Source organism: Taeniopygia guttata, chromosome 14 (genome assembly GCF_048771995.1).
Source record: "Taeniopygia guttata chromosome 14, bTaeGut7.mat, whole genome shotgun sequence".
NCBI classification, from domain to species: Eukaryota; Metazoa; Chordata; class Aves; order Passeriformes; family Estrildidae; genus Taeniopygia; species Taeniopygia guttata.
In genome coordinates this window covers 9,317,482-9,345,376 of record NC_133039.1, presented here as the reverse complement: position 1 = coordinate 9,345,376, position 27,895 = coordinate 9,317,482, and the positions used below count along the sequence as shown (strand labels likewise).

Here is a 27,895-nt window from a genome sequence, read left to right as displayed (position 1 = left end):
CTAGAAACCTCAGAGAGACAACTGTTCAGATGGAAGAGTTTTTAATAAACCTATTCACTTTGTAAGTGAAACTCTCAGGAATTTCACTGATCCTTGTCTTTTTTTTTAAATGGTGTTATAGCCTTCATGTTTGCTTCATTGAATGTTTTGTTTTAAAAAGATGCTGACTCTAAATATGATCCTAATAGGGAAACCAAAATGTTTGAATATTAGCAAGTGTTCCTAGCTAAGGGAAAAATCACTATTTCTAACTAAGCCTTTCTGGAGAGAGGCATTGACTGGTGAAAGACTGCCACTGCAGGAATGCTGGAGTAAGAAATAAGCATCAAGCTACCAGACTTTTAATATTTGTATAGAATCATCTAGAATTCTGTGCCTTTAGAATTCAACCAGTGTGTGCCTCCAGGAGGAACAGCGCACCAGAGCCATATAATGCCCATTATAGGCTGTATCGTTAATTCTGGACAGTGCTTACAGTCACATTCCCGTCTTCTGCTCTGTGATACACCTTTCTGCTCATTTTCACTCTCCTAAAAATTTATTCTGGAAGTGACTTAAGCTGATTAAAATTATTTTTCAAAGGGACTAAAACTCTGAAATTAAAATGCTTACAAATCATTGTTTTTTTGTGAAATTGGAAAAAAAGCAAGATCACTGTAGGTATTGTACACTTACAAAATTAATTAAAACTTTAAAAATGCAAATGTTTTCCTTGAGATGCACTTATGAGAATGTTATTCATGTGGCAATTGGATAAGTCTGTAATATACTTTTTGTTTTCTCATCATTGTGACTCTATTCCATTTTCCAGTTATAGAACAGTTACTCAGGTATAGCTACCTGGTTGAAGGTGAAGGAAAGGAGGTGGGCTTTTATTTTCTGTCTCTGAGTTTATACTCTGCTTACCTTTCCACTTGGTGGGGCTTTATTCAGGAGTGCGTAGATTGTGAGACATCATACTGTCTGAACTCCTTAGTATGAGTCACCATTTGTAAACTGTTTATTGAACTGAGCATAAACAACAAGTTATACAGAATAAATGTACAGAATAAATAACTATTTTTAGGTTGTTGTAAGCACTTTGAAAGTCTTCATTCTACTGAAGTAACATTCTCTTGTAAATGGATATATTCAGAGCACAGTTCTGATACTACTGTCATTTAAAGCAGCATAAAAAGCAGTAACTCAAACAGTCAGAGTACTCACATTGCTGTGAAAGGCAAATGTCAAAGGCACTTATGAGCTGTTGTCTTCAGGATGTGATTCTGGAGCAGTGGTTGAACATGCAGGACACACAGGTCTGGCTTGGTGTGTAAAGTCAGCTCAGATAAGTGAATCACCAAGCTGAAAGTATCCCTGTTGCACCAGCCCTTCCAAGGCAACAGGAAAAAAGCCAAACAGTTCCATTAGGACTGAGCCATTCCCCTCCTTTTTTCCCTCTTCCCTCTGTTGAGTAGCTGTGGTATTTGTTGTGACCAGGGAATTGTGGGGTTGTGCATCTGATGTCGTTTATTCAGCTGTGGTGTTTCTCACAGATCAGTGCCTGGAGCTCCTGCCTGCCATGTGCTGCCTGTGTTCCACACCAGCTCCAAGCACTGTGCCTGTGCCAAAGGCGGCTGTGCCTGGGAGCAGCTGTGGTGCTGCACATGGTACAAGAGAGGTCCTCACTGGTGCTCTGTGTGGCCACCCTGCCTCACAGGTGGTCACAGTAACACTGCAGGCACCATCTCTGACATTAAGGATTTCCTGCCTTGCCTCCCTAAAAACACTAAGGTCTTGTAAGCCTTTGTCTACCTGCCACTGTAAGGTATCTAAAATTAGAGATGCATATGTTCAGGAAAATGAATTCCACTCAGATGTCATAGTTGAGGAGTAGTTGTAGCTCTGACCTTCCAGTTTTCCTGTAAAGGAATCAGTTTCACAAGTCACACCTTGAGCCTTTTTTCTCCTACTGCAGAATCTCATCCTTCTGTTGCTCTCTGACAAAATGTAAAATCTGCTGCACCCACTCTCTTGTTCATGAAACACCACAGGCCTGGCTTCAAAATCTGCAAATTCCTGCAAGTCTATGATAGATGCAGTGACTTAAATGGGTTTTAAAAGCAGTTATTCCTCTGTTTCACACTTTGTAAAGCATAGCTGGACTACCATGTAGAGTTTGAGGCACCACAGTACACAAAAGATGTGGCCAGTGAATGCAGTGTGGGCCACCAGAGTGCCCAAAGCACAGGGACTGTACAGGGACCCTGTGGGGATGCAATGGGCTTGTTCAGATTAAGGAGCCCAAGAGAAGCTCTTCAGCTCCCTGATAGTGGAGAGAATGTAAAGCCAGACTCTTCAGGGGAGAAAAAGAGCAAGAGGTAATGAACACAAATTCCAACATGAGATATCCTGGTTATGAAAAAAAAAAAAACCTGTGAGGGATGTAGTGTAGGGGGATTTACAGAGAAACTGTGGAATCTCTGTCATTGGAGGTAGCTCAGAATTTGACTGGACAAGGTCTTGAGCAATAAGATTCAAGTTCATCCTGCTTTGAGCACAGGGTTAGAGCACTCAAGGTCATTCTAACCTGAATTACTCTGTAATTCTAATCACTGACCTGAATGAGAATAGGCCTGTGAGCACACCTCCTATTTTATCCCAAATCTGAGCCCAAGCACAATGCAATATACCCTCAGGATCCAGCAGAACTGGCTGCAGTGCTGTTTTGATATAAATTACAATCATTCTTTAACTGAGTTTCCCAGGTAAATCACTGCAGAACTCGAGCTTTTGGAGCTCAAGTTGTCAGTGTTATTCAAATAAGAACCCTCTGCTGAAGCTCACTTGGGAAATTAAGTAACTGTAACTGTGACATGTGTATTGGCCCAGTAAATCTATTGTAATTCCTTCAGAGACTCTCAGAGGAGCATTATGTCATGTAGTCCCTTCATGTGTGATCTTTGGACTCAAAGTTTTGGGGTGAATCAGTAATATAAAACCTCAGGACTTGTATTTAGTGGACTTCAGAGTTTTAGTGCAGCTGCTATCTTTCCATGGGTGTTTGCTATGCATTTTGCATTGTTTCCATGAAGTTTTAATGAATGTTTGTGTTTCATGCAGTTTAGTCCTGTCTTGTTCATGATGCTGTTCAACAAAAACACTTCTGTTTCAGTTAAAATCCTAATGAACTAAGAGCAAAAATGTTTTGTGTAATTGAATTGCAGCATTTTCCCATTACAGTGATCTTGTACTGTTCCTATTCCAAGTGTTATAAACTGTAGTTTCAAATTATAAAAGTGCAATTTGTTATAAATTTCCTTGGTGGATGTTGTCAAGGAATGCTCCTACTAGTTTTCTTATAGCATTGCTTTAACCCTATCTGGGCAAAATCTTAAATTTGCCCCAGTGTTCATATTCAGAAATATTTTGGACAAGTACCTTTGATACTATTTAGTTTTAAAGAAAACTTACACAATCTCTTAAAAGCTCTAATCTTGAACTCACAATTCTGAGGTAATTTTTCAAGTCACATAAATAGTATAAGGCCATAATCCCACAGTGTATGGGATGAGTTGGGCACATTATTTATATGAAGTAATGTCCAATCAGCGTTTTTCTCCATGGTACCCAATTTGACATAAACCCAGAAAATTTGATCATTTTTCTATAACATTAGATTTAAAAATAAAACACAGCTTGAGAAATGCAAAAGGAAATCTATACAAATACCACTATTATTCAAGTATATGAGTCCTGACAACACCTCTCTTTTTTCTTCAAAAGAAACAGCAGTAAGTAACTGAGATCTGTCAAATGCTTTTGCATGGTTCATTAGCTATATTGCCTCCACATTTTTACTTTTTTTTTTTTTTTTTTTTTTTTAACATTTTAAGTGCAGCCAGTCAGATTCTGAAAAATAGAGCTTTGCTTCTCATTTTAAAGTGTTTCAGTCACAAAGGAAAAATTGAATCCTTAGATTTCTGACCAGGCTGAGTTTTTCACAGAGATTTTGGAAATAATTTATTTGTCCTTTTCTTGGACAAATCTATGAATAATCACACTCTCTGGGAAAAATGCCATCATTTCAACCATTCATCATTTCATGGCAACATTTTGATCTGGTCCCAGAAAAAGCTTCTTTTTTTGCATAGAAGACATCCAAGCTAGTAGAAGACATATCAGCTAGTCTTCAAAGGACATAAATATCCATGTCCTGTGATGTCCAGCTTCATTTCAAAGTCCCCAGGACCAGGTGAGACAGTTCTGGTTTAACTTCAGCCATTATCACACCACATACAACAAACTCTGCTGATACTTTTCCATTATGAGTTTCAGTGGCATGTTGCAGAAATTATTACGGTTCCTTAAGTGGTACAATAGTATTTTGAAATAAATCTTTTGCCACCACTTACTGTAACTGAACAAGCAATAATATTAAATCCTGTAGAAGTCCTATAGGATAAATATAGTAAATTATGAAAATAAACTCTTATACTCTTTTTTGAATGGGATACAGAGGGCAAAGAAGGAGTTTTGATCATTAAGCTCAAAAAGATGATGTGGTCATTGTACTGAAAGACACTGAACTTCCCTGAAGTATTTTTCTCTTATGCCAATTTCCAAAATGAATCCACTCCTCTTCCCACCCTCTGAATCTCAAATACAATGCTGCAGTGTAGAATATGGACCTAATGCACTTGCTCTTTCTTGGATCTCTTCCAGCTCTTAAGGAAAGAAAAGGAGCTGATCAGTTCCTCGAGCTTGGGAAATGCTGGCTTCAATATTTTAATTGTTTATTTGTTGCACAGGAACTACTGTGCTACAGTTAATTGTAATGTTTTGCATTTCTTGCTTCTGAACTCCTTCAATACATTGGTATCTTCTCAAAGCTCTGCTCTATCCTTGAAAGTCTCTTGACACAAAGCAGTGCAGAGTCCTGAGAAATCTTCTGGAAAACAAAGCTGAAATCTTGATGAATTCTAAATTTCCAGGAACTGACAATTCCCAGCTGTTTTCCTGTTATTACCAATGCACTTTTATGGAACAGCAGAATATATTATTAAAGGTAAAGTCTTCATCTGTTTTTTTTATGTGATGCTTTGATAGGTGATCCAGAGATGTCCTATAAAAGTAAGGAAAAGATGGGGAGGAATGTCTTGCAATGTGCAGTCGTGGGTCATGGTTATTTTCTGTAGCTGTGAGTTTAGGAATGAGATTACACCTACTGTGTGTACCTGAGCTAAACCCCCTCATGCTTAGTGTAATGTTCAGTTAGAAAATAAATGTGCATAATTGGAATATTACCCTACTTTTCCCAAACATGGGTGGGCTTGCTGTTCTTGGCAGAACTGCTGCTTCTTCTAACTCTTGCCTCTCCTTTCATCTCTCATACTGTTCCATAATAAGGGCTCCCAAAATTAAGGAAAAAATTATGGAAAAATCTCGTTCATGACACAAGATAAGTTTTTGCTGATCTTTACTTCTTTCTTTTTTTTTTTTTCCCCTTTGGCTGTTGGGAAAAAACAAAATCAGGGTCTAGTCTTCATCCCAGAGTCTTTAGCATCTGCACAGTGCAGCTCGTCTGCAATACCAAAATGTGCTTTTGAATCCAACCTGAATCCAAGAAACAATATGAGTTTAAAAAAAATCAATAGTAGGAAGGTTTTCAGTGTTATTATAACATTATTATACTATCTTTTTTTCACAAAGGTCCACTCCTCTTTATTTCTGTTCTTGGTTCCTAAGTTATCCTAATGCAGACTAAAGGGTCTTTTGAGAGGAGGCACCTTGTCTTGTTTTGCTTCCTGCCTACATTTTCCTCGATGAGTCCTTGGTATCTGGTTAGTTTATTTGAAAATCTAGATAAAAGATGAGCTGTTTGGAAAGCCTGAATCCTGGTTTGAAGAAAAGCATGTCAAGAGATTTTCATTTATTCAGCCAGAGGAAGATGATGTCAAGCTTTATTCAGATAAACAATCTCCCAGTATTAATGTTTCTCTGACTGGGACATCTTTGGACAGCTGTAATATTTGTAGCAGTTCTTTTAAATCATCACTTCTGTCAATTTGAAAATGCCATGGTATAAAGTTTGCAACCTTTTTTTCACAGTGCCACCTATTGTAAATGCTGCTGCATTGAGGAGTCAGTTAACATGGCATTATATTATATGGTATTTCTTGTGACAGTGGAAGTAGGATAATATCATAGCTGGAATATGTCATGATGGCTTGAAATTTTCTGCAGATTGTCATTGTGATGCAATTTTCATTCAGCTGTTACCAAAGACCTTAAAGCAGTCATTTTTTGATGGACTGCTTGATTTCAACACAGAATTCTCAGGAATGCAGTGCTTTGTGCCTTGTAGATAAGCTAAAATCAGAGCAATAAAGAATTATATCATGTGAGATGGTTACCAGGGCTGTGACTTTTGCCTTCCTGGTTTTGGAACATGTTACAATAACACCAAAGAACTTTGCAAAATTAACAGTGATACTTCAGAGGAGCATGGTGCTTTCACAATTGCTGTTTCAGTCTATCTCACAGACTATCTATGCCTCTTTCTGTCACCTGAAAGACCCCATGTATTTGATGAAATGGGTTTCATGTGTAACATTATATAATTGCCAGCCTCTGTGACTGTACAAGACACCTTGGCACAGTGGCTTTCAAAATGATTGGTAGTAAATGGAAAACTGTAATAGAGATTAGGACAAAGTTTCCTACTTTTCAGTGGGATTTTGCGTAATAGTAATAAACAGTATACAGCATATTGTTTGCATTTTAAACTTGGTGCCTAAAAGAGTTCTTAGAATGGGTTATACAGGTCCTGGAAACAGTCAAAATGCTTTTAAACTGCATGGAAACAGAGGACATGAAGTGCTTGTTCCATTTTCTCTCTTCCTCTCAACTCACCTAAATGCACAAGCCCTGTTCCACAGACCCTTGTCATTCATGTGAAACTAAAAAACTCTGTCAACATGGAAATTCTCCAGACTGTCAATTCCCTTAACTAATCCAATTTCTAGAGACAAAGCATCTGCTGTGCTTTTAGCAAGTGCTGTATTGCTGATAGGAAGGGAGAAAGATATTGGTGGGAGATCAGGTCTGGGATCTTCTGTAGGAATCAGAACTCCACTTGCAAATAATTAGTAAAAGCAAATATCAAGTAACATCTGGTTGTGTTAAAGAAAAGCCTTTGGAGATACTGAATGAGAACCTGTGTTAAATTTACAAGGAATGTATATATATCTATATCAATATATCAATACATCAATATATATCAAGATGTATCAAGGAAACTGTATAATAAGAACTTAGCCTGGAAACCTAATGGTGGTACTAATGGATGTCATGGGATAATCTTCCTTCAATGGAAAGATCCTTCAACCCTTCCATGAGCAGCTGTCACTCTAAATACTGCTTTCAATTTTTCACTCATTCCCCTTGAAATGAATAGACCTTCTGCACCATTGTTTTCAGAACCATTTATGTGGCAGGAAGAATATATAATAGTAAAAAGATACTGTAGTAAGGAAAATAGGTTGTTTGTGTGTTACACATGACTCAGCAGAGCCCATATTTTGTAACTGTTCAAAGCTGCTTGGCAATTAATCTTTCTCCCAGTAAAGTCTTGGCCTCAGGCACTTTACCATATGTTTGAGGTGGGAATGGTGCAATGGGAAACCTACAGCTTTCTACAAGGCTGAAATGAAGTAGGAGTTGCAGTGCTATTGTACAGATTAAAATCACTAATTAACTTTATTGACATTTAAAATTAATTCTGTGTTACGTAGCCTAATCCTAGGAACCTAATGTTGCTGCCTTAACCAATGTCAAGAAAGAATAATAAGTGATCAACTCAGGGATAAAGTGTATGTACTACAATGTTTTCAGTTGTCTACTGTGTAGAGCAGAGAGAGGAAAGAAGCTGAGCAGGAGAGGTACCTGCCCATCTGTCTTGTATTCAACTAAAATATCCAAATTTCTTCTTTCCATCTGAGTGATGTCCTTTCCAGCCTCTTCTGATCCTGCATGGTGAGTTGGTCCTTCCCCACACGGTGTGAGAGGGGCTGTCCTGCCCCTGCTGCCCTTCAGCACAAGTTCCCAACCCTGGCTGTGGCAGTCTCACAAACATGGATTGCTTCCAACACGGACTGACTGGAATCCAGAGGACAGATAACTGTCCTGGTATTCCAGCCTTCTGCTGAATGCAGGTACCACCTGGTGCTGCTCACACTTTTATATCAGGAATTATTTGCTTTGGTCTTACATGCCCTTGTCTTTTCACTGTAGCTATAGCATCCCTGATAGGAGCAAACAGGCAGCAGGGACAGGTTTTTAAAAGTATTAAAGTGCCCAGAGAAGCAGAAAATCACACTATATCTTGGGATTTGTATTGATGTGCCAAGTATCTCTAAAAATCTTAACTCCAAAGCTTCAGTTTCTGAAATCACATTTAGATTAAAATTTCAGTTCTTGTCCAGAAGAAACTCATCTAAAGAGGAATGAAGAAGAGGAGGGATCAGTTGCTCAGATGTTTTGGTCTTACACAAAGAGACTGCAAGTATTACAGAAAGTATATCATAAAGATTAAAAATATAAATAGGAAAATAACCCTCCAAAATGTATGCCTTAAAAGAATTCTTATTTTAAATTGATCTAGTGCCATTATTTGAATTTTTTTTGAGGTCTAACTAATTTTTGAAATGTTGGCTTTGTTCTTAAATAAATACCAGGGCTGAATCATTATCCTCCTGCTGAGGTATATACAGACAGGGGAAGATTTTAGCACAAAGTAGCAGCTTCATGTCTGAGTATCTCCATTTTTGGCAGCTTGCATCTCATTCTATTATTTAAGCATGGGGGCAGGATTAGAATGTAGAATGTTGGGGGTTTATTTTAGTTTGTTTAATTATTAGCTTTGAACCAAAAATAGTACAAGTCCTGATTTACTTTAACACTCAGGGTCCTATTCATAGAATCCAAGCCACAACCATGAGACAATTGCATAACTTAGGAACATAATAACTGTAATTACTGGAACAGCAAAGGTCACTGGGTCCATCACCATTATTTCTTAGTTTCCCTTTTACTTTTATCCATTTGTTCATAGTCCTACTTTATCCATTCCTTCTCTGAACATCTTCTCTTGTTATAAGCATGACTGGGTTTTCTGTCCCTGAATTAAGCAGTACATCAACTTTTCCTGAATGTCTTTTTCTTTTTTTTCCTAAATGTTGTAACTTTTCAGCACTGCCTTCTTCTGCTTCAAATTTTTGTTTGAATTTTTAATCAGTAGGGATCCACTGAGAGTGGTGGCATTCCTGTCACCAGCTGTCCTCAAAGCAACGTCCATGGAATCCTTCCACTGTGAAAAAGCATTTACTCACCTTGCTCTTCAGAACATTAATCTGGCTAATAAAAAATTGCTGTATTTGCACTCAACCCTTAATTGTTCATGACTATATAACTCTTACCCCTCTACCTTAAATCTGGTTTATTTTGGGGCTGTGGATTTTTCTCCACATCCTGGATGTTGATGGCTGCTTCCACTTAAGAGAAAAGCCTTGTCTCTAATGCAAGGTCCTGTTCTGACAAAGAGCACTGTCTGCAATGTTTCCAGTGCACTAAGGCAGGTTATCCATGGCATAGGTTTGATTTGTTCCCACAAAAGACCATTACCAAGACAGTTTAGAATTATCTCCTGTACAGCATTAGATTTTGAAATATTTGTCTATTTAGGTCAAAAGCAGTGCTGGCAAAACTGCATAGGAGGATCTTGGTTTGCATTTATCTGAGTGCTGCACTCTGCTCAGTGCAGTTTATAAACTTGCCTGAGTGAAAGTTCCCTTCCATCAGATGAGGCACTGAGGCCAAGAGCATTAAATAACTTCTACTGAACCACAGCAGGGACCTGCATCTGCCACAAATCAAACATAAATCTTCTAAATCCCATATCAGCAAAGCCAGTATAAGCCATTCCTATCAGAAAAAGTCAAGTTTCTTGGCATTCAGAATTCTTCAGAATTTGAAGGGGACTAGTTTTGGGAGATGTCTGCTTCTATTTTAAAAATTCATGTCTTCCCAAAACATTTCATCACGGCATGTCATAGAAACAATATGACTGACTGGCAAAGTGACATTAATCTAGGATGAAGTGTCAAAACAGGACTTTGTCTCAAACCAGGAACCTCTTAGTGTAAGCAAACTTACAAGAACAGGGCTAAGAGAAAAGCAGGTCAGATTAGTTTTACTTATGCTCCAACTTGGATTAGAACTTTGGTAATAATGTCATGTCATCTTTCTGAACAATTTGGTTTATCTGGTAAACTTCACAAATGCCTTTGCTTTTACCCCTATTTTGAATGTAAACTTTTCATTTGACCTGAAGGGGGTTTTGGAACATTTTCATACTTGTCTTTCCAAAGAGCTCTGTGACTGGTGCAAGTGTCCATTCCTCCTGTGGGATTTTGGAAGGAGGACTCACATATTTTCAACCCTGCCTTGTACATTTTGTATCAGGTGCCCAGAGGCAGTGGAATAGCCTGGGCATGGTCATGATGGACCTGCCTTACACCTGGGTTTTGCTTCAGCTGGAAAAGTGCTGGGAAGCAAAACCCAGCTGGAAAAGTGCTGGAAAGATGTGCTGTGAAGATTTAGCTTCAGCTGGTCCAGCACTGGTGAGAAAGCTCAGCAGCTCAGATACTGTTCAGTAAATATTAGGGTGAGCTCCCCAATGTCCAGCTACACAGAAATGGTGGAAGTAAAGTCAGTCTTTTCCTGAGTTTATAGTTTAGCAGCAATCAGGGATCCTAAAACCTCTGTCTCTAATTGAGTTTAAAAGTGCTTGCTTTGACCTGTAAACCCCCTCAGGCTCAGTAAATTACAACTAACATTTTTTTCTTACTGTCATGCCTTACCTGAGAAGAGATGCTTTGAGTACAACCACTTTGTGAATAAAAATCCATTAATGTTTTACATCTAAATGAATAGTAAAAATAAGAATAATATTTGAGGACATGAGAGATAAGTCAAAAGTAATTTAAAATACATATGCACATTTTAATGTAAATTAATAGGAGCTATTATGACTAGTCTGGATAGACTATTATGTCACTGTCTAGATAAACTGCTTTCCTCCAGGTCTCCACAGTGAAATCAGAAGTGTGGAATGGATTAGAAACTACATGGAAGCAAAGCCCCTTCACCAGGGTCAGTGAATCTCCGTGGGCAGTTGAGGGAGAAAGGAAAGCAGTGGGACATAGACTGAAGGCTCTGTTCTCAGTGGAAGCCAAACTTGGTGTTTTGAGGGAAAGGAAAAAGATTTTTGAATCCTGCAAGTAACAGATCAAGCCTGTTAATAATTAAATTCTCAGCAGTTGGTGCCTGCACATTCTGTGACTCCCTTCACCTGAAATACTTCACTTTCTAAGTGATAATTTACTGAGAATTGAATACTTATAATAAAATAATTGAGTTTTTAATTGAACCCATTAATCTTTATTGCAAATTCCAGAAATAAGAGGTTTTTCAAAGTGAATTAAGCCACAATGTTTTCTTCAAAATATAGGCTAAAATCTGTATGCAATTTCAAAATTGTGGGGCTCATATGGAGATGTTTAACACCTCTGCAAACAGGAGCTTGCCTTGATGCAGAGTAATAAATTATCAAATCTCTCTGCAAAAAACTTTCTTGCCCCACTGGGGTGTGCTGACTAGGGAAAGTCATAGCTGAGTACTTGGTACTTGCAAGAGTCAAAAAGAGAAAAATTATATGAAGAAGTAAAAAAAAAACAAAAAAAAATCCTCAACGTGTCCTAAATGAGCTTGATTTCTGTCGAAAGAAATTAATTCCCTTTGAAAGGTACTCCCTTCATTGCTAATTAATTCACATGCACCTAATGTGTGATTTCAATTTAAAGAGCTAATCCCCTTGTGTGAGTTCAAAGAGAGTTTTTTAAAAAATGGAACATTTCAAATGCCTATGAAAATGCAATGGCAATGGAAAGGGGTTAAAACTTACAGAAATCTCTTATTTCCCCAGAAGTACTTCTAGAAAGGATTTGTATGAATTGGTGTGTATATATGTTTATGTGATACTTATTATATATATGTATGTATACATATATATGACTAGAACTGAATGAGCTGATAATAATAATCAGGATGTTAATGAAAATTGCTTAATATTTAGCCTTACAAAGACTTTAAATAGATCTTTAAAAAAATCTTAAATTGGAATACATAACCAGACAAAAATGTGAACTTTAAAACCTTTATACATAGAATTCCTGTGGTGCTCCAGCATGGTCAGGGAATTTCCTACAGAGAGATTTGAATGGACCTTCTGCAGAATTCTGTCACTGAGAAATGAATTGTGGGAGCCATAGACAGACCTGCACTTAGCCGGGAGAACTAAATGCAGCAAAACAGTTTTATATGTATATAAAGCACTTTCATTCAAAATATTGATTTTTGAAGAGTAAATATATTTTTTCACTTTTTTAAAAAGTTTGAAATCTTCAAAGAACAGAATGATCTAGAAAAGTCTATTTCAATAAACACATATTTTTAAATGGAAATTTCATTTTTTTTTGTATCAGGTGACACAAAACTTGTATTTCTTAATTTGGAAATGTTTAGAAAAATCAGGTGACAGTAGCCACACAGCTATTTTTGGAAAGCTGCATTTTCTTTTAAGAAAATGCTATAAATCCTCTCCAACCTATTGCATACTGCAGCGCTTAAATATATTTATTTTCTGCTCTATTATTTATTACTTTTGTCCTTCCTTACACTCTCATGCCAACTTCATTTATCTTTATTCATGATAACTGGAGGTGGTGGCAAGGAGTATTTGTTTGAGGACAATAATTTTTTGGAAAATAACAAAACTAACTCCTGACCTTCAGCTGGGAAGAGGCGCTGTGGAAATAATACAGTGAGGAAAAAACCCCAAAGAATTAACAAGATTTCCCAACAAGAGTCTAGAGCTCTGGGATGAAAATACAAGTAATGGGTGTATTTGTCAACTTCCAGTTTAAAAAGTTGAGAATTTCTGGCTGCTTCTTTTCTGTGCCCCAATCAGACAAGATCTCACTCATTAGATCTTGAAGTCTTGATGTTTGTTAAACTATTTTTATCCTTGTATGAATACTCCTTATGTAACTTAAAAAAAAAAACAAAAGAAAACAAAAAACAACAGGAACCCCCCAAAGAATCTTCATCCCTTGCTGTAAGCAACAACCTGATTTTTGCTGGTTAGCAGCTGCATCTCTGAACTCCACGTATGCAGGGAGACTCCAAATATCCACTTATTATATTGCTGTCCTCACAAAGTGTTGAAAGAGGATACAATAATAGGTCAGGACAGAGAGAATATCAGAAAATCCCAAATAGATTCTTCATGTAGTTTACTGGAATCAAATATATCCTGGAGCAGTGAGAAGGAAAGGAGTTTTCAGTCCAAAATAGAACTTTTAAGATTTTTTTCATCCTTTTCATAAAGCATCTGAAAGTCTGAGGAAAAGTAGAGGAAAGGAGGATGAAGTAGGAAAATACCTTGAGGGATTAATGTTTGTGTCTCAAATAACACTTTCATATTTTGCAGCTTTCAAGCTTTCTGGTTTGTTTTCTCTTTTTCTTTTTTTGTTCTGGGAATAGCAGATTTAGTTGCCATAGTGCAGAGTTTGATGCATTGGGTGGGTGCTGTTCTGCTTGGGGGCTGCCAAGGACCAAGTGAGTGCTCTGTCCCCCTCTGTGATACTCTGCCAGGAGGGCTCTGGGCTCTGCCTGCTGCTCCCACTGTGCCTCCTGTCCCAGCAGTGCCAGATGTGCCCGGCACAGCTCTGCAGGAGCCCTGGCTGCAGTGTGAGCTGTCCTTGCTGTGGGTTGTTGGAGTCCAGGACATCCTCTGGCTGCCCTGGCTGCCTTGAGACCCTGGCAGGGAGCTCAGAGACCCTGGCATGAAGTCAAAAACATGTGGCTTCAATCTTAGCCCCGTGGATCACTGCCAATTTTGTATGAGGAATTACAAGTCACATGGTTTTGAGTAGGGTGATAGTTGAATTAATATAGTGTGGAAAAATAGAAATTTGGGGATTTTAGAATATAATTCATGGGGTCAAGATGGAGGAATTTGGGTGTGTCCTAGCCTTCTTCTCCTTCTTCTTGTCCTCCATGTCTTGGTGTGATGGTGACACTTTTCTATTGGTTTAAGGCAGAGATTCCCAGTCTAACATAGGTGATAGGAATTGGTAATAAATTGTAAACATACACACATAGTTGTATGTGGTCACATGTGGCCATGATGGACTTGCTAGGCAGAGCTGGGCAGGTCAGAGAAAGAATGTTTAGATAAGAAGAAATAAACAACCTTGAAAGCGCAGTCGGAAGCATTCCAGGCTCCTTTGGCTGCACTGGGCTAGGGAAGCAAAGACTCCTTACGATCCCGGGGTCACCCTGACCTTCTGAACCCTGAAACATCGACAGTGGGTCACTGCTCCAGCCCATCCTCTGCCCTGCCTGGACAGCCTCACTTCACTTTAGTACTCTGAAAGCTGCAGAGGACAAATGTCTGCTGGGGCCTTGTTCATATTATTTGGGTTTCTGTGTAGGAGCAAAGAATACAGCTGCCATTTTAAACAGGCTTTAGCTTTGTTTCAGTTGATGAGGTGTTCTGTTTTCTTTGTGACCATGCGGTGAGATGTCACATGGATTCCTTGTGTCCTTAGCCTCTCTCTTTTCCAGCAGAGGTGAATATTTTTTCATTGATATTTTTGTGTTTATTTTTGAGCTCTTTATCACATCTTATGTACAGCTTCAGTAATTTATAGTCGTAATGGTATCTAAAAATCACAGTCTGTACCCCAAGTGTTCACATGATATTTTCTATTTTCTATTTTCTACATACAAACTTTAACTCACACGTGCAAATCAAGACTCTAGACACAAGTGCCTATTATCACAAAGAAAATTGCTGCATGTTTCATTCCACGAGTGACTAAATACAGGGCAAAGACTGAAGATGCATAATTTTGGACAATTAAGTTCAAAAAATATCACGTGTTTTATTTTTAACTGCTTCTGATTATTTTTTTTTTAACTAATTGCTCCTGCTTTGATTCATATCCCTGCAGAGCTGTGTGTGTTTGTAGCTCAGCTCTGGCTTCACAAAGTGAGCAGTCAGCAGTCAGCAATTAGTCAAAGTCTGAGAAGCTTGCTCAGGATTTCTGCTACAGCCATCACTTGGGGCTGTACACAAGGCTGTGACTAAATGTCTTTCTTGGAAATACTTCTTAGAAGCATGACGCTGAAAACATTCTCCTGGTTCATAATAATTGGTTGTTTATTGGTGGAAAGGCGAGAACAATTTAGGAAGAGCATAAATATCAAGCTGGTTTAGGCGTAATAGGGATGCAGTGACTGTGACCAGCAAGTATAGGACACAGAATCATAAGTTACCTTATAAATGTTTATAATACCATCCTCACTTTGAAAATTATCACCTAATAGGATATTTTTTGCTTCAGAAAAGGCTACAGGCAAAGATGTTAAAAGATGATTAAGGTTGAAAAACCAAGCATGCAGAAAGAAGTACCCTTTATCTAGTTAGCTCATTCAATGCATTATAAGATAATATTTAATCACACAAACACGTTGTGTTTTCTGTGTTTTCCTAGTGCTAACAATTCATTCAGCTTTTCAGGTGAGGGTGTATAAATACATCTGTTAATTCAATAGCAGAGCCTCTGGGGGTGCAACAAGGAATCTTTTAACTCATTCAGTGCTGTGTTGTCCCCATAAGCCTGAGTTTAACCCATCTGGCAGCTGGGAGGAAAGCACATTCTTTTTTCCCTCTTGTTCCTGGGGAATCTCATTGCACAGGTTCTTTTCACCCTTCTTGTGTCATACCTAATGCTTGAGAACTGCAGCAGGCTGCTGCAGGTGGGATGGGGAATGGGCTGCGAGGAGACTGAGGGCTGGGCAGTGACCCCTGCAAGGCTGACACTGCCGGGCTGGGGCACGGGCTGTGGCACAGACTGTACAATCCACAGTGCTGGTGGCTGGGGAAATACGGCTGAGCAGTACAAATGGGGCTGGGATAACTGACATAAGCCAGGGTTCCTCCTAAAACACAGTAATAGCTCTCTCCCATACTGCACTTCCCTTAGGATGCAAGCAGTTTTTCCTGTGTTTCTTAGAAATGGATGAATATGTTTCTTCAGTGGAAATTTTAAAGTCTACAAGAGTTGTTATGATGATAATGTAGATTAGAGGATTGGCTTGATTTATACCAGATTTGTATAGATTTGCAGATTTGCAGTCTGAATAGACAAAATTCAAAAAAGCAGTAAGGCATTGAAACCAAAAGAGGAAGGAATTAAACACATGGGAACCATCCAGTTCATAGTAAGTTGTTTTTATGTTTCCCTTTCCTCTCCAAAGGACTGATTTTTTCTGTCCTGTCAAAAGGAAATGCCAGATTTTAATATGACAATTGTGTAAAATAATCTCATTAATTTTTTGGTTTGGTAGAGAAGTCACACTCCCTTCCCTCACTGCATTCAGCAGTCACCTCTAGGATAAAAACACAGGTCTATAAGAGCTGGCAAAGGTGTGCCCCAGGATACCAAGTCACACTCTCACTTCCTCATAAAGAACATGGGATCTCAAAAGCTTCTGTCTAAGGTGTGGAAAGATAAATGGGGGATTAGTGCCTACAAATGTATTAATTATTTAGTTTGAGTTTCCCCTCTTTTACATGAATCAGGAAATATTTTTGTGACTGTTTCTCATCTAAAGCAATATTACTGAGAACATATAGCTATTGCTTGTATATGACAGATTTAAAAATCTTAGGTTATGATAAATGTTTATGTTAAATGGTATAATTTTTCTTTTCTTACATCTAACAATGTAATACAGTAATGCCAAGCGTGACTCAGGCATTGCAATGATTCAGCAAGCTTAGAAAGTCAAAAAGTAGACATAGCTGACTTGAAAATTGGAGACACTGAGTAGAGATAATAATTAGACTGCATAAAAAGTAAAGCAATTACTGAAACTGTTATGCATTGTGTACATTTACAAAAAAGTACATACAAGTTGACCAAAAATAATATTCCAGGGCCTCATATTGCAGTGACATATCTACTATAACTTAAATGCAAGTAGGAATTGACTCTAACTTCTTATAATATTCTGAATGTTGAGTACTATGAACAGCTACAACTGATATATCTCAAGAACTGAGACATGTACAAGCAAAAGCTTATAAAAATCCACGGGATGAAAATGGAGATTTTTGCAAAGAAAATCCTTTCTGGTTGCCACTGGGTTACATCAGGAGTGGCTGTTTTTCAGAGAGTCAGCTGATGATCAGTCCAACTGTGCCTCTTAACCTCTTTCAGAACAAATCCTGTCCAAAGACTTTCATATTTCACCTTTGGAAGATGCAGTCAGATTTGCAGAGAAAATGCTCCCAGACACAGGGGACCACTTAGGGACTAATAAAATAATAAGGTATGGCCTTATTAAAGGGGGCCAGCCAAGGAGAGAAATAAAAAGGTCCCCGAGGCTGAGGATGGGATTGACAGGAGGAGGAGGAAGCAATAAAAAAGAACTAAATGGAGAGAGACAGATTGAAATTAGATGGCAATTACTGAAAACATATCATCCATGTCATTCAAATGATGTTCTCTGTGATCCAAGTGCCTGGAAAATCTAAATACCCATTTGTCGCCATTGGGCAAATTTAAATGCTGAGCATTTACTCTTCTGACTTCTCCAAATAGTTTGGAACACTGCCGGTGAGATCTTCAGCAAGTGTAACTCATTTTTGCTCCATTGGCTGAAGAGCATAGGGTGTATGAAGTCATGAAAGCTGAAACTGTTTCCATTAACTGAAATTCTGCCCTATAAGTTGAAATTTATAAAAGTCATAGCTGAATCCCTTTCCCATCTGGCAGTCTAGCTTCTAATTTTCTACAAAATTATCCATGAAACTATACTATCCAAAGTTGCATGTGTATTCCTTCTAGATGTAAAAGTGTTGAAAATATTTAAAATTTATACTTTTTTTTTTTTTTTTTTTTTTACTTTCCAATATCTTCTTTATCTGATCTTTATTTAGCTTTATAATGTAGTGTTTAATTGTGGGTGGTGTTAAGGCTTATCTGGTAGGCAGTAGCCTAAAAGCCTCTGCTGGCTGTTGCACAACCTCATAGCTTGATGCTTTCATGAGTTTTAGGTTTCATCCCTGACTAGCAGGGACAAAGATGTGCCTACAATGAGAGGACCTTCTGCTATCTCAGTTTCCAGCTTCAGATTTTTAGACCACTGTATCTGACCTTTCCAAGTTCTGGTTCTGTCGCAGACTCAAATCTGCAGGGACTAATCTGAGATGTTGGTTTGAAATTGTTGGCATTGTTTTTTATTGGGTGAGCATTTAGTGCCTTTTGCTCTTGTCTGGACTAAAATACCATAAAGATACACCATTTGTTTTATTGTTTCCTTTCAGGCTGCCAATTCTCTTCTTAGCTGTAACCTAAAGTATTATGACAGACAAAACAAGTGTTCCATAGATGTTGGCTACCCTCTAGGAGCCTACCCTCTAGAAGAGATTCTTATCTGGGCAAGAAATTAATTTGAAGCATCAGTATTAATTTTATCAGGGGCACTTTCCCTATTTCAGTGGTAGAACAAGGTATTATTCCTGTCTATGTTGTTTTTTCCCCCTTTCAGGACTGATGTTTCACACTTTTTTGTTTATTTATCAAGTGATCCCACCTGGGAAAACCCTGAAATGTTCCAACATGTATCACATAATTTTTAAGCTGTATACTTGTCTCATCTGTCAGCACTGATATTCTTAATACATCAGCTCCCAACCTCTCCTGTTCCAGTGACATCAGCCTGATAACTCATCTGTTATGTTTTCAAACACAGATCTTCATGCTTAGCATGAGCTTTCCATCAGCATTCACAAAGCTAATTGTTGCCTGCCTTCCTATCCCTTCCTAAAGCCATTTTCCCATATGATGACAGAAAATTTTGAGTGATTATGCAGCTGGTATGCTTTAACCTCTCCTTTTCTTTTCACCAAATATTGTCTAACTGTGATATTTTACTCCCCCTTTATTTCCTGAATCCATCTGTTGTCTCTTTCTTATGCCTGGGTGATATTCCCTGTGACAGCTCCTGACCATGATTACCTAGGTGCTACAGGAATACAATGAAGACATCAACAATAACAATATTCTTATCTCTCTTTTTTGGTAGAAGCAATTCCATCAAAACTGTGCCTTGTTTAATTACTCTAAACTTGTGCCTTGTTTAGTCACTCTTAAGAGTGAAAGGATTAGAAGCTGTAAAACCAGCACACCCAAACACAAAACTTCAGTGCTTTGGTCAAGCAGGCAGAAACACCAGGCTGGGAAAGTTTCCCAGTTCAACGTAACATTCACCAGCTACTTGTGTATTCATATCTACCAATGAGGTACAGACAGGGACTGTTGATGTAGATTGGGTTCTGTTTTAAAGGTTTCCTGAGGGAAGGTTGTTCTGCCTCTTTCCCCCAGAGCTGTTATGACTGAAGGAGTGAGAAGAGCAAGGGCCTGCCAGGTGCCATCTGCAAGGGACATAAAGCTCACTGCAAGAGGATTTACTGGGGCTGGGGCTCTCACCACCCGCTGTCAGACAGGGTGATGTCTCTCACTCCTGAGAGCTGACAGACTTTGCTGACCGGGATGAGCAGATGGAACACATTTGTACAAAGGCTTATCCCAGTAGCTGTCCCTACAATTGCTCCTTGAGGCATCCACTCCTGCTATCTCTGGATGTGCAGGGGGCAATTTCCATCTCAGATGTGACCAGCACTCCTTCACCAATCCATGTGTTGGAACCTAAAGGAAAAGGGGCCTTTTCAGCCCACTGGTGTTTGTTTACAAAAGAGAGCAAAGATGTGTTTAATGAAATGCAAAACATAATGCACCTCCAAGTACATCTCCTGCCTAAAGAGGGAGTTAACAAATGTGAAATCAGCTCAGGCTTCTAGATTTATCAGAGCATGACCACAGATACAGTTCACGGCTCAAAGTGTTTGTGTCAGATGCTGCAGATGCTGCCCTGATCTGAGCAAATGCAGAAAAGGGAACCATACAGGGCTCTGTGAAGCGGCAGCTCTGTCCCTTGGGCAGGAGCACATCCCACACTGGCTCCTAAGAACAGAAATTGTTATCTGTATCTGAGAGCTACAGTCCTCTCCAAAGGGGAGAGGTGTGTCCAGCCTGTGTATCCCCCACGGGGCTACCTGGTATTTTGTAGCCATTAGGTAACTCCACAGCCTCTGTCAGGACATAGCCTTTGTGAACAGGATGCCCTAATTTCCTTCTTTTGCTATGCAAATTCTGCTGTATTTTCTAATTGACAAAAGCACTTAATGAAGTTCGGTACTTTGTGCTATACACTAATTTCTTTTTTGCATATGCAGCCACTTCAAAGGTCTTTTCTGAACTTCAAAGACTACCTTTTGAAGTCTCTTAAATTGTGAGCTGGCTAAAAGGATTTACATCCTCCATTCAAGGAGTGTGTAAGTAAATTACACTGGAATAATTTTTTTGTATTTCACCAGTGTCCCTCCGCCAAGAATGAAAAATCCCTCACAGCAGGGCACTTGCAACTTGGAGGGTCCCAGCCCAAACTATTCCATGATTCTGTGATAAGATACTTGCTGTACAAAAGATTCCTGTACTCCTCTTTAACAGAAAGGTATGTTTTAGTAAGGCAGCTATTAACATATGAATAGTAAATATTTACAAAAATACTCTATAAAACAAGGATCTGGTGAAAGAGGGACTCAGCCTCCTTCTGATATTGAGAATATTATTTTCTTAATTCCACTGAAATTTAGGATAGTGCAAATAGACATTTGCTGCCAGTGAAGCCCTTTGCTGTCTTGGCAACCCAGCAGTAATTATAACTTGAAGTTTCTGTCAACATCCTTTGAGAGGCAGTCAGTAATCCATAGGCCACAGGGACAATGGAGATGCCTTTTCTTCTTCTGCTACATTCTTCCACAGCCACAGGAAGAAAGAAGCAATAATTTCTCAGCAGAAACAATCTTTCTTCTTTTGGTTACATGGATTTTCCTGGACTGGCAGAATAGGACAAAAGATCAATAAGATAATAAGGACTCCTATATCTGGGACTCTAGTTCAAGTTAATAAATCTCAAAGCAATAATTATAGCTCAGGAAGATTCCCAGGGCAAGTGTTCTCAAGCATTTCCAACCAGTTTGTTTTCACTAATTTATTTCTGGTTTTTACCACTGTGTAAACCATGAAAGGTAGTCTGGGCACATAATAGTTTACATTTTCTAAAACTGTACATCTCTCTAAATCTCAGTATTTGCTGAATTTAATCTACCTTCCTGGAATCCTGGTTGTGAACTTGGTTGGAATTTCTTTTTCTTTAAGAGAGTTTTGCATCAAAATCCAAAGATCTCCAAAACTGAGTTAGCTTTGACAGGAAAACAAAATAGCAAAGGGCAGAAGTCCAGCAAATTATAAAGAATATACTTGGAAAAGTGAGAGTTCCTTATTTAATTTCATAATTTTAGGTTTTATATTAATTGTTCAATGCTCCATCTTCTCTATTTAAAGACATGTCAGTAGCAGTGGTGTGGGGTATTCATGTGCCCAGCTATGTGCAGTCATTTAATAGTTATAGGACAGCTAAATATCAAGTTATGCTTTTTAAACCTTACTAGATACTTAGTACTGACTGATAAAGTATCTCAGGCTTTCTTCCTAATTTGTCTTCAGCACTGTTTCTTCTCCATCTAAAGTTACAAGAGGCAGAACCCCACTCTCTCTGTCTCATTAGGAATTCCAGGGTTCTGTCTTGCCATTCCCTTGTACTTTGGCTAAACTCTGCCAGAGCATGTTTACCCCTTATCACTTGAGTTAATAAATACCTGAGACTCCATCTCTCTAAGCTTTCTTTTCTGCCGGGTCTATATTTAGCAATAAAAGTAGAAGGTATCTTTGATTTCCAAATCACACCTTTGCAGTCACAAGAGAACAGAAATAGTATCTTTCTGAAGTCCTGTCCCAGCTCTGTCGCTATTGGTTGGCCTGGCCCCACTCCCTCCAGATGCCAATCCTGAACTCTCTTCATAGTGTAGAAATATCCTCTTAGGCACCCTAAATAAAAATGATACAACTTTCAAAGAGGCTGAGTGCAGCTCCCATTTGATTTCCCTGGGATTCATAAAATGCAATTAGGCCACTCACACAGAAGGATCCTTGGATGTGAGCACATTGTATTTATCTAGGTTAGACTATTTTGGCCTATTGTTTATTTCATAACCAAGGCTGATCTACTTTTTACGTGCACTGAAGGAAGTAGGTTTCTTCCAGTCCCCTTTAAAATTGTTGTTTCAGAAATATTACCAGTGTTCAACTTCAGCTGTAAATAATGACTCTCATCTTTAGGTAGACCATAGCTTAATTGGTAAAATTGCTTAATTGTCTTACTTACACACTGTGTTCTCTGCTGAGTTATTTAGAGCACTTTCTATACAAAATGCATTATTCAAAACACAGTCTGTGCTCCTGACTTACAAATTTCACATACATCACAGAGGTTCGTCTGGATATTTTTTTCTTTCTATGTTCTAGCCCCTATATCTCTCAATACTTATATTCCTTGAAAAAAAATGTTCAGTTAAGAATTTCTTCACCCTTACAAGCAGCTAACCTAAAACACATATCAGCAGAAGGACGGATAGCATGAGTACACTTTAAGATGACAAAACTCCCTCTGCTGTCCTTTCCCAGTCATTGAACAATAATGGCAACAACAGCTTTGCTCACCTCTCTGCCTTTCTGAGGGCCTTCAGCGCCTGAACACCTCTGTAAATACAAGAGCAGAAGCAAAGGCTCATACACTATGTGGAGCCTTGCTTTACCTGGCACATTGCTAGGACAAGCTGTGTTGCAGTAAATTCCCATTGCCCATTGAAAGGAAGGAAAAGGCAGGTGGGAACATTCCTTCCAAGAGTGATAATGGATGGCACCAAGCTGCTCTCACAGCTGTGATTGCTGTGTGCTCATCAGGAGCATGAGCACTGCTGTTTTCATCTGGAAATGACAGGAATGAAGATTCCTGGACTTTCTGCCATACCTGTTCTCAGTCAAAAGCATAGATGAGATACTATTATAAGGTAATAATAATTACATGGAAAGTTAATTAATTATTTAAAACCTTAATTAATCAGGAAGCAACATGAAGTTCTATCAGCAAATGCCAGGAAACAAGTGAAATCCCTGGGACTGTAAATTCCCAGATTAATGCCTTGCTCAGCAGTGTCTGCATTGCACCACTCTTCTCTTCTCTTCTCCTGTTGCATAACAGCCCACAGCTGTCCCACTGTGATCTGCTCTGGCTCTTGGAGATTCCTCTTTGTCCCCTCACCCCACTGGCAACCCTAGTGCTCACTTCCCAGAGGTACAGGTTGCCAGGCTTGGGAGCTGCTGGTGCTTGGGATGTTCTTAGATACCTGCTGCCTTTGACATTGTGCCCTGTTTGTGTGCATTCCAGTTTTCTGAGTTTCTCCTGTTTCAGTCTTCAATTACAAGAAATGGTAACAGAACTGTCTTTACTCTTTGGGGTGTATAGCAACTAGACCAAAAAATAATCTTCTCAGGTCTGAAATTCAGTATTCCCCAAGTGTTGGCTTGCTCCAGCAACCGTGGATCTAGAATTCTTTTGAAATATTTAATCTAAGTATATCTATCCTAAAGTCCTGGTTAGAAACTTAGAAGTTTTCCATGTTATAACAGATGGAGAATAGGAAGAACAGTCATTGAATTAGTACTAAAGGAAAGTTTTGCTTTAGTCTGAGCTTCAGGGGAGAGTGTTCCTAGCTGATTTGACAAGCTCAGCTATGTTTCCTTCCATCAGAACCTTAAAGCTGTCATTTATATTTTAACATGTGCTTAAGATGTTATGTGGTTAAGCCATGAACAATACTTCACCTTCAGCTGCAGTCATTTTCTCTCCCATAACAAGACATTCATAAATCATTTCTAACAAAGTAAATAAATCTCTCAGTTCCCACTGTGCACCATTATTAATTTCAATCCTTCCTTAAAAATAAAGATCAATGCATTTAGTAACTGCAAACAGCTAGGACTGCCATCCTTTAAAATATTATCTCCCGCTATAGAATTTGAAGTAGGGAAATGCATTTACTTTTAGGAATTTGAACATTAATCATGTGGCAGAAGTGGCGTACTATATACATGGAAGCTGGCAGTGCAATGGAGCTCTGTTTGACACCTCTAGGGACCATCTACAATAGCCTATGAAAAATGGAGGAGAGAAATATGATGCAGCTTCATATTGAAATATGGAAGTGCTCATGATATACAACCCAGTGCTGGCAGCCCTTCTGTGCCCTTGGGAATCTTTTGCATTAGTTTGTCAGTTAATTTTTGTACAGTAAATGCTTGCACAAGTTCACTTTCATGTGCTTAATGCCCACAGAGTCCTCAAGCCCCCTCAGTTAACTTTGCATAGAATCAGCTCCTTTTGGTGTCTTCTTTGTAGGACAGATGAGACTTCTTGATTTGTGTTTATGTGGAATGAAACAGTCACCCTAAGAAGATGATGTTGAATTTATTTTTTGTAAATGTTTATAATACTATGGTTGTGAGTTTTTCTGGGAACATAAGGTTTAGGACTTTTAGTTTTTTCTCCTTTGCCCGTGTCTTACAAGTAGCCAACACAACATTCACTAGAACCTGTACTCAGGACCCCTTCACCAGCAGCACCTGAAATACCGCAACAACTTCACTGTACAGGCCTGCGTGATGGGCAGTGGAAGACTTCATCCACATCCAGACACATTCATATCTGAATTACAACTTCAAGAGAAAATTATTCTTCATCATTTGACTTACACTTCTTCAAGAAATAATACAGCCAAGCTAAACTCAAGAGCCTGTGCACTGACTGGCAAACATATTTATTTTTCTGTTACCAAAAGAAATTATTTGGGCATTCCATTTCCATTTGTTTAACATTTACAATGTAACAAATAGAGTTAAAGAGAGTCTTGCTGCAACAAGAATCAATGATGCCTAAGAGGTATGTTGCAGGTAATGATCCACACTATAAATTTAGTTCAGATCTCTACAGATATTACAGTTATACCTCTGTGAAACTAAAAATGCAAACAGCTTCTTTGCCACAGCCTAACTGAAGAGAAAGAGCTTTCCAGTGAAAAGTTTCAGCATACAATTCCTCTTGTATGTACTTTTGTTTGTATGATGCAGCTGTAGGCGGCACATGCTGTTATCATCTATTATACAGATAAGGCTATGGAAAGACCTGGAAATGTGACAAGAAAAGCTTCTCTTGTAGTTGGTTAAGCTTGCCAAAAATTGCCATGTTGTGAGTTTGCTTTTTTTTTCTGATGAAAAGAAAATTTATGGCACTGCATTTGTGGTAACTGACAGAAATAGCCTAAGGTAAATAAATACACAGAGAGGTTTTACTCAAAAACTTCCACAAAATACTAATACTGGCTGCCTCACAGTTAACACAAAACCTCTCTGACAACTTCCCTGCTCAATAATTTAACACCCTCTGTAGCAGGTGATGTATTCCTGTGCCATTTCTTGATCTCAGATTTTACAGGTTTAATAATTTCCACTCAGAAACCAAAAGAAACCGTATTTGAAATTACTGTCCACCACTTCCTAGTGACATTAGTGAAGGATTTTTTTTGCCTGTTTACCATGTGAAATTCTTGAGAACAGTGTGCACACTCTTTACATCCACTTAAGCACTTAACAGAGTGTTCAGGTATTGATTTTTAACTGTTTTTTAAACCACTCAGATGAATTCATACAAGCACTGGGGCATCTGTGAATTATCCAAATGGACATTGATCATACATAATGACCTTCCTCATGGAAACAAGGATCATTCTCTTTATTCCTTTCCTTCCATTTTTCTCTTTGGTTGTCTAGCTGACATACAGTATATTACATTAAGATTCAGTCTCCTAGCACCACATGCCTTAAACATTTTTGTCTTAATAAAATAAAGGAAATTATATTCCATACACTTGTCCAGAGTTCTACATTAACTTCATGATACATTTATTTCTCATTCAAATCTATGTAAATGAGAACACAAGAGTTTTTCTTTATAAAGGATAATTCACTATGAATATATAAACTGCCCAGTGAACCTCACTAAGCATGATCTCAGACTGCTGGCAAGAGAAAAACTTTCATACTCAGTCCATACGAAAAAACCTAAGAATGCTTCATCTTTTAAGGCTAACATTGTTGCTTCTTAAAGTATCCTGCACCTGCTCTGCATTGTGAAACATTTTGTTCAAAACTCGGGAATGGCTCCAGAAAGTTGCTCTGTATTGTGTCAGCTTCCAAAAGGTGTGTCTGGCTGAGGTTGGCATGTGTGGCATCATCGGTCTGGCAGCAGCCTTTGCCTCCAGGGGGTTCCTGGGCAAGTCCTGCTCCACCACCCTTCTCACCCTTCACCCTTCCGTGCTCCTGCCTTATTTTCTACCACCACAAATAAATATTTATTGGCAAGAAAGCAGATTAGCCTTACAAAAGGAGTCACAAAGCTATTTAGTGGCCGCGCCCATACAATTCAGGCAGCAGCCCAGCGTGAAACCTTTAGCACAGCCTTATCTCGTGATGTGCAGTCGTGTTGATGGCTGGAGAGCTTTGTCCACTCTCACAAAAGAGCACCTTGTTCAGCAGAAGTGCTGCAGTTATTCTGATATACAGAGGGGGCTCACACGCTGCCTTTTTCCATTACTCTGGTTTTACTGTCTGGGCAGCTGTGTTTTTTTCTGGTTAGTTGAAGAGTCAAAATGTTGATTTTCTTTAATACAATTGGCAGCAGAGAATTTCACCTACAAAATTACAGTCCTCTGGTAAAAATCTGGCCTCCCCAATGGTCATTGAACATGACTGTACTTCTGTCTTTTCCTGCTGCTATTCAAAGGTAAAGAAATACACAGGAAGATTTTAAAAGGTGTTTTGTTCTACAAGTTTACTACAGAGATGTAAGTTAAAACCATGTCTAGAAAGGGGCACATAAGCATAATTAAGCCAAATTAATTTATTACAATATTCATACATTTATTTTAAGTATATCTTTCTATATTCTCAACAGAAACAAATTAAGTAAATTTCATCTCACTTCACTTAAATAAAAGTTTTATTTCTGAATTAAAGTATCCATATGAACTCTAGGCTTATTGAAGATTCTTTAAAATTACACTCTCTAATTAATCCTGGTTTGCTTCCCTGCTTCTCTTTGCCCATGTAGACATGGCATCAGCCCTGCCCGAGCAGCACCCGGTGGGGCTGACCTTGGCAGTGTGATGTAAAACCTTCCTGCACAGCCTCTTGCTGGTACTCCCTGTTCCCTTCACCTCTGCTGAATCACAGTGATGTACTCTGTAACAGGAGCTGAAAGGGATCATTTATAACTGGGACTGGTTTTATACACATAACACTCTAAGATAGGTACAGTTATTAAAAAGAAAAAAAAAAAAGATGGGGGATTTTTTTGTTGGTTTTGTGATATTTGGCTAGTTTTTTGATTGATTGGTTGTTTGGTTTATTCTTAATTTACTATTCAGTCTTCTATGGACTGTAATTTTTGGATGTGTGGATGTCTAGATAGATAGCCATCCTGGCCCGAGTGATACAGAATTGTCTGTCTTCCTATGTTACTGTGATATAGTTGGTTTCTTAAAATTAAATAATCCTTTAATTTTAAGAATTTGAGAATATCTAAAGATGGCTATATTTATGAGAAAAGAAAATAATAATAAAAATAGTTCTAATTCAAAATG

General features: G+C 38.5%; 1 protein-coding gene and 1 long non-coding RNA gene across 3 annotated transcripts in view; one reads left to right on the top strand and one right to left on the bottom strand.

Annotated features, from left to right (window-relative positions):
* The window catches only part of SHISA9 (shisa family member 9), a 176,591-nt gene that overhangs the window by 60,962 nt on the left and 87,734 nt on the right, over window positions 1-27,895 (bottom strand).
* The window catches only part of LOC121470728 (uncharacterized), a 129,769-nt gene continuing 103,164 nt past the window's right edge, over window positions 1,291-27,895 (top strand). For both annotated transcript variants that reach the window (XR_012058242.1, XR_012058241.1), the window contains exon 1: window positions 1,291-27,895. This exon is cut by the window's right edge and continues 43,446 nt beyond it. This is a non-coding gene — a long non-coding RNA (uncharacterized lncRNA).